Below are 15,306 nucleotides of genomic sequence, written 5' to 3'. Positions count from 1 at the left end.
GGATATCGCTTTAATGATAAATGGGTGTTTGATTTTGAGGCATAGTCACTGGTTTTGCAAAGTGGAAGTGTCGCCTTTTTCAAAGAGGAGGAAAATGACTTAATCACTGACTCACGTCGATCGTACTGCTTTAACCAACTGTGTTTGATTAGCCCTTGATCACCTCAATAAGTGATTAGCTACGGTGGAGCCACAGTAAATATTCACTCCAAATCAGTCTAAATGTAGAAAGCCATACGATAATTTATACTTGTCTAGGGCTCCACAGTTACGTGCTTACTTCCATGCTCTGTCACAGCGGAAATGCTTCAGCTCGCGTCACTGGGTGGGTTGAAGGCCAAGAGGAGGAAGACGGAGTCGTCGGTTCTCTGTTATGGGGACTGAGTCCCTGCAGGACCCCTGCACTGTTTTCCTTCAATTCCGCTCGTGCTCTCAGTTGGTCTAAAGCTCGTGGAACGTCCTCTCATTAGACCCAGGAAGAGTAGCGTACCTGGGAAGACAAATGCACGTACTTGATGGGAGTAGTGGAAGAAGCAGGGAAACTTTCAAAGAGACGGAGATACCAGGGGGAAAAGGACTGTGGTGCCATGTACAAGCATCCACCCTTGATGGAGTAGGTGATTTCCTCATCCAGACTGTGAACTGATTCACGGTACCGACGCCCTGGTGCCTGACCTCTAGCAGTTGCTCAGTGAATCCTGTGTGAGAAGAGATGGGACCAGAGGTCTAAAGACCTCTGTCTCACCGGCTTCAAGTGGCTGGGACGTGAAGGCTGGCTGGTCACGTCTAATGCAGACCAAGCCCCAGGAGCGCTGTGGGCAGCCAGGTTGGGGAGGGGTCACAGTCCTGAGGTTCTTAATCCCCAGAATGTGGTTTGTAGAAGCTTTTGCATTTCACTGTCTACAGTCCCATTTCAGAGGCTGAAATGCTAAGAGGCACACAGGCCGCATGTTAGGAGATGTCGGCCAGCCCCTCTCTGTTCCCGAGAGAGGGTTTGTTCTCTCTTCACCTGCAGACCGTGCAGTGTGACATTTCAGCTTGGTGTCCGGCTGTGAAGGGGACCCGACATTTCTTTTTCTGCTTGGGCTGCAGTGACAGCTCCCATGTTTCTTCACAGCACATGTATTCCCCCATCCCAATCCAGGAGGCTCTCTGTTGCAACCCCTACCTCTGAATGGCCTGGTGGGGCCCCCCCTCAGCTCCTGGATGGGGCCCCATTTAAGCTCGCACCTCCTTTAAGCATCGTTCTCATCCCATTTCTCATGCTTTTGTCCCCTCCTCCTCCTGCCATGTCCAGCCCTCTCCTCGCCACTCGCAAGGCTCACCAGTCACCGTATAGAAACCTTCCTTCATCAAACTCGCCCTCTGATTCTATTTCCTCACCTCACAGATGGCATGGACCAGTGGTTTCCGAACTTCCGACCGTCTTGGAATCGTCTGCAGCAGGGGGACCTTCATTTTATTTTTTTAAATATAACTACAGCTCTGTTATATATATTATATATATAATTATAATTATAATTATATATATAATCACAGCTCTGTTATATATATTATATATATAATTATAATTATATATATAATCACAGCTCTGTTATATATATTATATATATAATTATAATTATATATATAATCACAGCTCTGTTATATATATTATATATATAATTATAATTATATATATAATCACAGCTCTGTTATATATATTTTTTCTTTTTTAAAATTTTTTGGCCACAGCGCGCAGCACTTGGGATCTTAGTTCCCCGACCAGGGATCGAACCCGCTCCCCCTGCATTGGGAGCACAGAGCCTTTTTTTTTTTTTAAAGATTATTTATTTATTTATTTATTTGTTTATTTGGGCTGCATTGGGTCTTCGTTGCTGAGTGCAGGCTTTCTCTAGTTGCGGCGAGCGGGGGCTACCCTTTGTTGCGGTGCGCGGGCTTCTCGTTGCGGTGGCTTCTCTTGTTGCGGAGCACGGGCTCTAGGCACGCGGTCTTCAGTAGTCGTGGCACGTGGGCTTCAGTAGTTGTGGCGCACGGGCTCAGTAGTGGTGGCGCACGGGCTCAGTAGTGGTGGCGCACGGGCTTAGTTGCTCCGTGGCATGTGGGATCTTCCCGGACCAGGGCTCGAACCCGTGTCCCCCGCATTGGCAGGCGGATTCTTAACCCCTGCGCCACCAGGGAAGTCCCGGAAGCACAGAGTCGTAACCACTGGACCTCCAGGGAATGGGGGAGGGCCTTCATTTTTAACAAGCACCCCACGTGACTCTGAGGGCACCCATGCTTGGCGTCATTTGCCTTTTATCAGGTGTGAAACTGACTCAAGTATATCTGTAGGCATTCTGCGAGCAGAGGAGAATACGTCTTCGACGTCTTTCTCATGACCTTCCACTGCCACTCAATGTGTGAGCACAGGATCTGCCTTCTCGGTGACTCTTGCCAAGGGAAAAGCCACCATGAACAGTCAGGTGTCACTGACACCCCTCTTCCCCCCCGGCCCCAATCAACCAGCAAACGCATTGGAACCTGTTTTCAGACTCTAGGCAAGGTCTTTGGGGTACCAGGTAACATAACCTTTGGGAAACATTAGAGGCACTGGGAATGGCAGATCGCTGCATTTTTCTTGGGTTTTCACACTCAGTGTTGTGGAGGTGGCCATGGTGTTGCTTTTATCAAGAGGCCCTTCTGAGGACAAGGAAGCCCAGAAGTTCTTTTACCCAGAGCTGTTTCCCTCAAATCACTCCGGCATAACTCTGAACTGTTAGGATCTATCAGATATCAACATGGATTTTACATGTTTACTTGTCTGCCATCTGGATGTTTGGACTCTTAGAAAGTTCTCCCATCTGATGATTCAGTGTTTCCTAGCTTTCTGTTCATGTGAAAACCACCCACTAGTGAGTACTGAGCGATCGGCATTCTCCGACTTTCCTGGGTCATTGTAATCACGTCCGCGTCCTTCCCCCGTGATGGGGTATCCCCTCAGTGAGATGGGGCTTGGGCCCCTGCTGCTCTAAAGAAAGGGTGTCTGCACCTTATGGTGTTCTAGGAGATAGCTTCAGATTTTATACAGTAAACACCTAAGTGTCTGTTTATTTGTCACATCACCACGTAAGGGCCCTTCGTGTGTTGGTGCCCTAACGGGTCAGAAACATCCTTGGTGTCTCCCCGATCCAGGTCAGCATCCGTCTTTGGTCCCCTGCCCTTCAGGGGAACTGTGCCCTGGATGTCCAGCACCTGCCTACATCTTGTATCTGTCTGTGCTTTACCTACAGTGTACATTTTTAAAAATTGTGGTAAAATATATGTACCACAAAATTTAATGCTTTAACCTTTTTAAAAAATTTTTTTTATTTTCTTTTTTTTTAATTTTATTTTTGGCTGAGTTGGGTCTTTGTTGCTGTGCGCGGGCTTTCTCTAGTTGAGGCAAGCGGGGGCTACTTTTTTCGTTGCGGTGCGCGGGCTTCTCATTGCGGTGGCTTCTCCTGTTGCAGAGCATGGGCTCTAGGTGCTCGGGCTTCAGTAGTTGCGGCACATGGGCTCAGTAGTTGCGGCACGTGGGCTCAGTAGCTGTGGCTCGCGGGCTCAGTAGTTGTGGCACACGGGCTTAGTTGCTCCGCGGCATGTGGGATCTCCCCGGACCGGGCTTGAACCTGTGTCCCCTGCACTGGCAGGCGGATTCTTAACCACTGTGCCACCAGGGAAGTCCCCCACTTTAACCATTTTGAAGGGCACCGTTCAGTGGCCTTAAGCACATTCACATTGTACAGCCATCGTCACCATCCACCTCCAGGGCTTTCTTTCTTCCCCAACTGAATTTGTTCCATTAAGCACGAACTCCCCAGCATCCTCTCCCCCTAGCTCCTGGTGACCACACTCTCCTTTCTGTGTCTTATAAACTTGATTCTTCTGCTTCTCCCTCTTCTCTGCGGCATCATGCAAGGTTTGTCCTTTTGTGTCGGGCTTGTTTCATTGAACATGAGGTCTTCAAGGTGCATCTATGACGCATGTTCATAGCATGTGTCAGAATGCCGTTTTTTAAGGCTGAATAATAATATGCCACTGTCTGTGTGTCTTAAACACGAAACTGACCTTTGTCTCTTTTTCTCTTGCTCTGAGAAACAGTTGATTATCCTCTCTAAGCTCGTTGGATCGTTTTCCAGCAAGATTCACTAGCTATAGATTCAGAATCGGCCAGAAGTTCAAATGATTAAATTCTCACAACAAATGTTAACATTACTTGTTTGAACGTTTAATGTAAAGCGTTAATAAGTCTTTTGAGGGATTGCAATAGGCCTTTTCTTTAAAAAAGAATTCTTGAATATGGCAAGACCTGGCATGGTTCTTTCAACACATCTGATAAAGAAATATCTTTGAGTGGTAATATTTCTTATTGTTGAAAGTACTTTTGCCTTTTCATCTCTGCATACGTGGCCCGTATTAAATTACCTCACATAATCACACAACACCAAATTTTATTTGCAGACTTGCCCTGAATATTACCACTGACGAAAATTTACAGAGCATTTCACAGTGCGTACTAAAATGAAGCATCTGGAATGCATGAATAACCAGTGTGTGATAAAAGGGAAATGAAGGGGGCCAAACGGTCTCCCCGCTGATGAGATTACCTCATGGCCCGCAGTTCTGCCCCAGATTAAGAGTCTGTGCACATAAATAAAATCCACTAAGGAAGATGAGAATACCATTCACAGCTGCTGCTAGCGTACAGAATACTCCTTTCGTAGGCTGTAAAAGTACATCCTTCACTTTGGAATGTCAGCCCAGCCATCGACTTTCGCAGCTTGCGGTAGATTTCATTAAAATCGTGTGGCGCTTCTTAATTTTAGAAACGCGCTGATAACTCACAGCAGTGTGTGTTCGGACAGTTGTTAGTCACCATTGCACACCGGCCTGTGTTGCCTTAAATTTCCGGTCACTTTCCTGTGGTCTGGGGCTGCCCCAGTTGCAATTCAGGGAGCACACTTAGAGACGCAGGGTGCCGTCACACAGCCCTGTGCCCTGTACCGCAGGTCTTTTCAGTATGCAGATCCCTGCATGGATTAAATAACATGTTCCAGTGTTCGGGGTGCGTCCGCATCATTTTCTCGCTGAGTCATGACCTCGCCTCTGTATTTTGGCTGCCTGCCCAGTGAATGGCTGATTTGCCTTTAGAGATGCGTTTTAAAGGGTCAGCCTAGGCTTGCGTATTTCTCCCAGATCACACCGTGTCTCCGTTTTCTCATCTGCAGGGGGCGTTACTAGTAGGATCTCCTAGAGAGAACCACATGAGTTAGCGCCCTAGAGCAGGGGTGCCCAACCCCCGGGTCATGGACCGGTAGCGGTCCCTGGCCTGTTAGGAACCGGGCCGCACAGCAGGAGGTGCGTGGCGGGTGAGCGAGCGGAGCTAAGTGTGTTTCCACAGCCGCTCCCCGTCGCTCGCGTTACCGCCACCTGTCAGCACTCTGGTGAATTGTATAATCACTTCGTCACATATTACAGGGTAATAATAATAGAAATAAAGCGCACAATAAATGTGACGTGCTTGAATCATCCCGAAACCTTCCCCCCCGCGACTCCGGCCGAGGAAATATTGTCTTCCGCGAAACCAAAAAGGTTGGGGACCGCTGCCCTAGAGCGCTCAGCACTGCGCCCACCCCACCATGCTGTCAGTAAGCTAGCCAGGTCTTCCCAGCTTCTGCCCATCATCCCACCGGGTATGGTAGAAAAATGGCTGAGTTGCCAGTGGCGGTACTTGGCTCTTTCCCTTTTCACTGGCTTTGTTTCCATTTCGTCCACCATGGTGATGACTCCCAAAGAACAGCTGCCCCTTGTCCTGCGGGGTCGCACGAACGTCCTCAGCTAGAACCCGCCACAGGACCGCCGGCCCCTCGGTCTAGCCACAGCCGTGACCACGCAGCACACTCCCTCAGGGTTTAACACCTTGATCTTTTGTCATCCGACACCTTATCTTTGGACCTTGGCAAGGGAGGAGGTGACCCTTCTTACCTGGCCGCCTAGTGACATTGTCCACAGCTGTGCAACAAGAATCGTCTCCCTGGGTTCTCCCATTACGAGACATCCCTGGAGAATCTTTGACCTTTTCTTCCTGTCTCTCCCCCAGCACCCATATTCATGCTCCCCGTAATAGCCTCACGTTTCAGGAAAGACAAGACGACTTTAGAAGGAGTCTCAAGGAGGGCCCACCCGGGGTCAAGTTTGAGAAAGCCTGTGTTGCATGTCATTGAGGGCGTTGGCCAGTCTCTGGGTCAGCTTTATTTATAGCCAAGAAATGCTTACAGTAGGCTTAGAAGGAATGGGCGGTTCGACCTTGTGCCATCGGCCCATGGGCACAATTCCCATCGTGATTTTGCCCTGGATTTTTAGGCCAGCTCTAAGCCTTGGGATCTCAGAAGGACCTCTTACCTTCATCTTCATTTGTGCTTAATTGTTTTGATAATTATAGAAGCTATTCATGCCTATTGTGGAAACTTTGGAAATAGAGAGGGGAAAACATGGAGAGTGTTATCTCTGAGTTGGGAGATAATTAATGCTTTGGGATGTTTATTGTCTTTTTGATAAGGTCTGTGTGTGTGTGTATCTCACATATCATGAAAGATGTTCAGATCACCGGTGGAGTTTCAGATCTGGTTTTCTTGTGTGATTTGTTTACCCATTCTCCACGGCCCCCTGTGTGGGCTGGTTCCAGCTTTATACGTGTATAAACACAACTGTGGTAGCTATCCTTCTCCTCCTTCCTTGGGTACATTTCCAGAAGTAGAATTCCTGAGTCACTGTTCTGTACACTCTTCAAAGTTGCTAATAACATCTGTACCTTGTCCTTCTGCCATAAGGTGAGGGCCTTGGGAAGGGGAGGAGAAATCAGAGACTTACCAGCCGCCTACTTGGTTCGTGACACTCACCCACACCAGGCACGTTGGCTTCCGTCTTTGCTTTGGGTCTCAGATATGCCCTAGTTACTCATGTCTGGAGTCAACAGCCCTGGTCTCCATGAACATCTGTGGCACCAAAACCAGACCAGGAAATCACGTGAGATTTGTAAAAAGCAGCCAGCAGCTGGCTTGCCTCCTCTTCTTGGGGTCAGACTGATCTTTTTGCCAATTAAGGCAACCCGGGCTCTTGGGCTGGGGGACACCATGACGTCAGTCCAGGACGAGTTTATAGCAGTGGCCCCCGTTCTTTTGTGCCCAGGCTAATGTGGGACTCACCCTGGGGAGAGTGAGAGGGTGTGGACTTCCAGCCTGGCATTGCCACACCACGAGCTGTGTGGTCCTGAGAGAGTACTCTGACACTGTGCAAAAAGAAAGGCAGGTGTGGGAATGTCAGCTGGTGCAGCCACTGCGGAGAACAGCACGGAGCGTCCTCAGAAAACTAAAAATAGAGCTACCCTACGATCCTGCAATCCCACTCCTGGGCATATATCTGGGCAAAACTGTGATTTAAAAAGATACATGCATCGCCGTGTTCATAGTAGCTCTATTTACAATAGCCAAGACATGGAAACAACCTAAACGTCCGTCGACAGAGGAATGGATAAAGAAGATGCGGGGAATGTATATACACACAGTGGAATACTACTCAGCCATAAACAAGAATGAAATGATGCCATTTGCAGCCACATGGATGGACCTGGAGATGATCAACAAAGGGAAGTAAGTCAGAAAGAAACAGACAAATATCATACGATATCACTTTTATGTGGAACCTAAAATATGACACAAATGAACTTTTCTACTAAACAGAAACAGACTCACAGACATAGAGAACAGACTGGTGGCTGCCAAGGCGGGGAGGGATGGATTGGGAGTTTGGGGTTTAGCAGTTGCAAACTAGTATGTATAGAATGGGTGAAAAACAAGGTCCTACTGTATAGCACAGGAAACTATATCCAATATCCTGGGAGAAACCATAATGGAAAAGAATATGAAAAAGAGTGTATGTATATGTATAACTGAATCACTTTGCTGTACGGCAGAAATCAAACACAACATTATAAGCCAACTGTACTTCAATAAAATTTTTTAAAAATTTAAAATAAAAATAAAAAAGAAGGGCAAGTGATCAGAAAGGCCTCTTCAGCTCCAGTTGTCCCAGACTCCAAGATTTTGGGTTTACCAAGGCCTGTTCAGTCGTCTTACTGATTCCACTGTGGGACGTCGGCATCTTGGTGGCCCATCCGCAGTCCTTCCTGGTCATCTAGCGCCCCTCCAGCCACCACCCACGCGTCCTGACACGACGTGCCCAGGCCTGCGATGGCGACCTCCCTCCGCCCCTCCCGTTCACACATTGATGCCCCTTGTGCCACAGCTTTTCTGCATGCTCATCTACCGGAAGCTTAAGCATTGGCTTCATTCCTTTTTAACGTCAAGATTAAAACTTCAAAAACATCCAATAAAATATTTTACTTCCATAAAGAATTGCTTCTGAGTATTGCAGGTTTTAGCGCTTTGAAAAAGGAAAAGAAGTGTTTCTCAGTGGACCTAGTGGCAGAGAATTCTGTGTGTCTCGTGTACCACCAGTAATTCCATGATGTTGCTGGAAAGGAAATGCGGTATTTCCCCTACACACGAACGTTCGAGTTGCGAACTTTCAAAGATGCGAACGTGCCCCCGTGTGCCAGCTGTTGTGCTGCTCTGCTGTACTTTCCGAGGTACTGTTTTGTGAGATTAAAAATGTTTATTTTTTGTGTTTGTTTTTTATGTATTGTTTGCGTGAAAAGTATTATAAACCTATTACAGTACAGTACCGTATAGCTGATTGTGTCAGTTGGGTACCTAGGCTGACTTTGTTGGACTTAGGATCAGAACTCGCTCGTTTGTAGGGGGCTCACTGTACAGCACCATCACAGTTTTAAATTAAGATATCTTCTCCCTGAAATTTAAGAAAATCACAGTCACAACTTACAGCTTTCTCTTCAGATCAGTAGAACATGTTCACCTACAAAATGATGTAAGGAAACGGTTGCCTACTTTGCAGCTCCCTGTGTGAAAGAGCCAGCCTAAAATAACATAACAATTATTAAATATATAATCATTATATTATTATTCATAATATTATTTCTAATTATTGGAGAGTGAATGAAAAAATTCCATGGCCACTTTCTACTGATGTAAGATGTAGCTTTCTTTGTAGTCTTTTCTGGTTTCATATGGATGGGGTACTCAAATAGGTCAAGTTGCATATCCGTAGTTTAATAAAGACTTTTGTGCTTTTTCTTTTTAACCATGAAGCCGTATTTAAATCTGTGTGCTTTGTATCCTAACTGATGGGTGAGGTAGGTCATCCTAGGAAGATCCCATGACCAATTTAAAGATAATATCCAAATTCATTTTATTCTGTACTGGAATTGCATTTTAAAAATTTAAGCCAGAATTATTCCATAATAATAATTCGAAAGAAACATTTAGAGTCACTTAGGATAATTCTAATTGAGAGTAGTTTTCAGGACTGTAAATACTGTGCTTTATAAATGAAATTCTTTACCAAGGGTTCTTTATAAACACAGACATCATTCCATCTTATCTAATTATTCATTTTCAGAATCAGTTGCTCCTACAGTCCCCCCTCCTCTTTTTCCTACAGCTCCTTTGCCTTCTTTCTCCTCCTTTAGCCATGGCCTGACAATAAAGTTTCCGCTTCGACTATCCAGAGCGCTTCTGTTGTTCCTTGCTGAGTTTTCTTCACCCGCCCTATTTGCCATTTCATCCCAACTTTAGGAGAGTTGGAGTGATCAGCGGTAAAGAGAAAATGCCAAATGCCACTGCTGCCCCATGGAGTGGCCAGTGTGCCTTCCGTTGCCGCGCCTTAATGAATTTGCCGCATAAGTCTTCCTTTCCACGTGAAGTTTGTCGCTTAGAAATCATTTTAAATCAGTCTGGCTTGAAAGCAGCATATAAATTCAACGCAAATCATTTTAGAATGGCACCTCTAGCCTTTAGGAAAAGAGTATTCCATTATTTCCTATGACCGTTCAGCAAACATCCACTGCAGGCCAGCTCTGCAGCAGGTACGTGTTCAGTACTAAACATACAAAGATGGACCGACTCAGGGTCGCTGCCTCCTGGAGCTGGGTGGCGGTGAATGGGGGCAAATCATGTCTCCATCCCACCTCTCCCCTCAGGACCCTACGGCTCCATCACTCAGCAAGTGTGTACCCAGCACAAGTTGCTTCTCTAGTCCTCTGTTTCCTCCTCACCTTGTGAAGGAGACGATTGTCCTAGGCTCTCTTCAGTGCTCCTTTTGGCTGTCAGATGGTCAGAGTCCCTAATCATTGCGTGTTTGTCTTGGAGTTGCCTTATCACTGCTTAGCCCCACCAGCTACACGTTGTGGTTAAAAATCAACAGCAGACTCCAGCATTTCCGGTTCCGCATGTAAGGAGCTTGGAAGTCACCACTTCATCCCAACAACAAGTACAAAGCTGAGCAGACTGAAAAATCAACAGTTCTTCTTGGGTCCGTAAGAATTGGGAGGAGCAAACCGCTGCCTCTAAGATTAGCGATACAGGCAGATACAGGGAGTCGTGTCTTACCTAAAGGAGCAGAGACTCCCAAGCAAAACAATGGAGCAGACATAGTTTCTTCAGCCAGCGGTGCTGGGACAACTGGACATTCACATGTTTAAAAAAAAAAAAAAAGAATCTAGACACAGACCTTACACCCGGCATGGAAAATAACTCAAAATGGATCATAAACGTAAATGTAAAACACAAAACTATAAAACTGCCAGAAGATTACCTAGGAGAAAACCTCGATGACCTTGGGTATGCTGATGCCTTGTTAGATGCAACACCAAAGACACGATCCATGAAAAAAATAATATGCTGTACATCGTTAAAATTAAAAACTTCGGTTCTGGGAAAGACAATATCAAGAGAATTAGAAAAACCACAGACTGGGAGAAAATATTTGCAAAAGATGCATCCGATAAAGAACTGTTATCCAAAATATACAAAAGACTCTTAAAACTCAACAATAAGAAAACAAACAACTCAATAAAATTTGGGCCAAAGACCTGAACAGACACCTCACCAAGGAATAGATACAGATGGCAGATAAGCCCTTGAAAAGGTGCTCCACACCATAGGTCATCAGGGAGATGGAAATGAAAGCAACAGTACGATGCCACGACACACCTATCAGAGTGGCCAGAACCAGAGCACTGACGCCACGCGATGCTGGCGAGAGGCTGGGCAGCAACAGGAGCGCTCGTCGCTGCTGGGGGGGCGCAATGGTGCAGCCACTCTGGGAGACACTTCGGCAGCTCCTTACAAAACTAAACACACTCTTACCGTGAAATCCGACAACCACACTCCTTGGTATTTACCCAAAGGAGCTGAAAATGTATAGCCTACACAGAAACCTACAGTGGATGTTTAGAGCAGCTGTATTCATAACTGCCCAAACTTGGAAGCAACCAAGATGTCTTTCAGTAGGCAAATGGAAAAATAAACTGTGCTACACCCAGTTATAATCCAGAATATTATTCAGCACTAAAAAGAAATGAGCTGGGCTTCCCTGGTGGCGCAGTGGTTGGGGGTCCGCCTGCCGATGCAGGGGACACGGGTTCGTGCCCCGGTCCGGGAAGATCCCACATGCCGCGGAGCGGCTGGGCCCGTGAGCCATGGCCGCTGAGCCTGCGCGTCCGGAGCCTGTGCTCCGCAACGGGAGAGGCCACAACAGTGAGAGGCCCGCATACCGCAAAAAAAAAAAAAAAGAAATGAGCTGTTAAGCCATGAAAAGACGTGGAGCACCCTTAAGTGCATACTACATACAAAGTGAAAGAAGCCGATCTGAAAAGGCTACGTACTGTATGATTCCAACTCTGTGACATTCTGGAAAAGGCAGAACTATGGAGACAGAAAAACATCAGTGGTCTCCAAGGGAGGGAGATGAATAGGCAGAGTGCAGAGGATTTCGAGGGCAGAGAAAACGATGGGTACGTGTCATTGTATGTTTGTCCAAGCTCATAGAATGTACAACACCAAGAGTGAACCTTGCGGTTAAACTGTGATGATTATGATATCAGTGTTACCAGGGTTCACCCTTGGTAACATATAGCATCTGGTGGGAGATGTCGAAGATGGGGAGGGCTGTGCACGTGTGGGGTGGGGAGTATGTGAGAACTTCGCTTTTGTAGTAAACCCAAACCTGCTCTAAAAAATGTCCTTAAAGCAGGTTTGGGTTTACTACAAAACTGAAGTTCTCACATCCTGGTGGCGCAGTGGTTAAGAATCCACCTGCCAATGCAGGAGACACGGGTTCGAGCCCTGGTCTGGGAAGATCCCACATGCCGGGGAGCAGTTAAGCCCGTGTGCCACGACTACTGAGCCTGAGCCCTAGAGCCCACAAACCACAACTACTGAGCCCGCGAGCCACAACTACTGAGGCCTGCGTGCCACAACTGCTGAGCCTGAGCTCTAGAGCCTATGAGCCACAACTACTGGGCCCATGAGCCACAACTACTGAGCCCATGAGCCACAACTACTGGAGCCCGTGCACCACAACTACTGATCCTGCGAGTCACAACTGCTGAAGCCTGTGCGCCTAGAGCCCGTGCTCCGCAACAAGAGAAGCCACCGCAATGAGAAGCCCACACACCGCAATGAAGACCCAATGCGGCCAAAAATAAATAAATAATAAATAAATTTAAAAATGTTTTTTTAAAAAGTAAAATAAACAGGGTCAGTAGAATAAGTAATTCTTAAGAGCTTCTGTCTCAAATTAAAATTTTTGAACCTCTAGTAATATCTGTCCTTTCTTTTCCCACAATTTCACTCATATGTTGTTCATAATCTTAACTCTTAACTATGGGATTTTGGCTCCCTGTTCGGTAAAGTATTTCATTGAACTTAGCCAAAGCCAGACTCCGAGCGGCCTGGGAATAGTTAGGAGTCTTCCCTTCTTCCCAGTACATGGAGAGGCTTTGTATGGTTTCGTTTTTATTTGTTTGTTTCTTTCTAAGGCAGGGAGGAGTTGTCCTGACTCTCCCCGTGGTAGTTAGGTTACGGCATTGTCTCCTAAGCGGAAGCTGTGATTTGCCCATGGCTTTGAAGTAGTAACCTCATAAATGTCCCATCCCTGGAATCCAGTCTATTTCAGCATCCACAGGCCTAATTTCTGCTTGTAATCTGATTACGGGGTTTGAGCTCTTCTAGCCTGCAGTCTCTTGCTTTGCGTTTACTATACTGTCAAGGACACCAGTGCCTGATTGCTGTAGCCCTGCGCTGGGAAAAGCTCAACCTAGTTTTGCTCAGACAGGCCGCAGGCCGTGGCTGGTTGAGAATTAGGTGTGGAGCAGGCTCTGTCCCTGAACTTTCTGTGTGCAACCATGTTCAGAAGCCCAGGGATTTCTAGCTACTTGGGAGCTTTCAAGTTCTCTGAGAAACAAGGTAAGGCAAGAGAAATGCAAAATGCACTGAAGTGTCTATTTCGTGATGTTGGGAACGTCTTGCATTCTCCATCTTATCTTGGATGCCCCTGTTACACGGTTCTGTGGTTTTCTCAAAGGATACCTTAAATGTCTCATTGACTTGATAAGTTAGCTTATCTTGTGATTGCTGAGAAACATGACTTTCTTTTTTCTGTTGTAAGTTAAAGATAGTGCTAAACCACTAAAGCCTTTATGGAGGAAACACTGCAGATTAAATTGGAATGCCCAAACTTTGGATTAAGTTCTGGATGTGCTGTACTTTGGCTAAAATATTTTTCTAAACCAAATGTTATATCTACTAAATTATTTCCAGTAGGCAGTGGTGGTTGTCTTTTTACGAAATCTTCATGGGAGACTGTTTGGAACAAAATGTTGTCTTTTTAGCGGCTTCCTTTTGAGCCCAGAGGAAAAGATGTGCTTTCGGTGTAACTACTGAAGTGACATCTCAGATTCAGTTCACTGATTGAACCAAAAGGAGATGCTTAGGTTATCTTGAATGACACATTGGAAATTCAGCCATTGTCTATAAAAGCATTTTCTAGCCCAAATGCACGATTAGGAAGTGATTTGAACAGTTGAGGCATCAGATTCAGGAATTTTCTTCTACAGTATTTGATAGCTTTTTTTTTTTTTTAACATCTTTATTGGAGTATAATTGCTTCACAATGCTGTGCTAGTTTCTTTTGTACAGCAAAGTGAATCAGTTATACGCATACATATGTCCCCATATCCCCTTCCTCTTGAACCTCCCTCCCACCCTCCCTATCCCACCCCTCTAGGTCGACACAAAGCACCAAGCTGATCTCCCTGTGTTTTGATAGCTTTTCGAACTGAGTTCTCTTTTTCTAAATGTGACACAAAGATATTTGTGTAATTAGCAGAAAAGCCTAGATGTTTAACTGGCAATATACATTTCATTTTACTGTATTTCTCTAGTTGGTCGGAATTTCCAAATTCTGGGATTCAGGGTGTATTTTAATGACTAACGACATGTCGGCATCTGGTATATCTTGTACCTCCTTTTCCTCAAGCTTCTGCCCCCAAATATTAAACAGTAAAAGGAATTTCCACGGGGGAAAGAATTTCTGTAAGTGGTCTAATTGTGGTTTTCTGGGTGGACAAACGGTTGCTATATGCCAAAACTTGTAAAACAGATTACTTACCCAAGGCTGGCTGTACATTTGTCTGTGCCTGGTTTTCATTAACCAGCTCACTCAATGTGTGTTTTTGCTGGATGGGATTGTTACCAGCTGTCTTTGCATAATATATGTCTTGTCTTCAAAAATAAATAAGTGGCGAATTCGATGTATTGTTATTATTTAGATCTTAATGAAGGCAATAAAAACACACCTGAAGTGCTCCCGCCCTCCATTCATCAGCCCCTCACGTGCCTGCCCCCCACCATGCATTCTTTAAAAGCATCTCAAATAGATCAGGCAGTGATGACTTTCAACCTTCCTGGTTACCTGGACCAAAATTGTTCACTTTTTTTCGCTCCTTTTTTTTTTTTTTTTCCTGAGGATAATATCCATGTTTTTCAGTATTTAATTGCTTTGAGTTACTCTTGTAGCCATAGAGAATTTAAATGATAGCATTGAACTATGCCAGAATTTTTTTTTTTAACCCATGGAGTATCTTGGCTACTATCAACCAAAACCAAAACCAAAAATACTTGCCTAAGTAAAATGTATGTGGTGGAATTTGATTCATAAAGGTGTCCTTTTTGTATTCACATTTCTGGTTCATGGTTTCCTTTTTCTTAAATGCTCTCAAAGGGAGGCTGAAGAATTTTTTTTCCCATTGGAGTGTTTTCTTTTGGTCTTAACTGACTGTGTGGGTATTTCAATCTTATATTATTT

At 45.5% G+C, this 15,306-nt stretch overlaps 1 protein-coding gene across 7 annotated transcripts in view; it reads left to right on the top strand.

Annotated features, from left to right (window-relative positions):
* SVIL (supervillin) overlaps positions 1–15,306 on the top strand; it is a 231,341-nt gene that overhangs the window by 121,171 nt on the left and 94,864 nt on the right. The window lies entirely within an intron of this gene.

The sequence above is a fragment of the Neophocaena asiaeorientalis genome, unplaced genomic scaffold (assembly GCF_003031525.2).
Source record: "Neophocaena asiaeorientalis asiaeorientalis breed wild unplaced genomic scaffold, Neophocaena_asiaeorientalis_V1.1 scaffold4, whole genome shotgun sequence".
NCBI lineage: Eukaryota > Metazoa > Chordata > Mammalia > Artiodactyla > Phocoenidae > Neophocaena > Neophocaena asiaeorientalis.
This window is presented reverse-complemented; position numbering and strand designations above follow the sequence as displayed.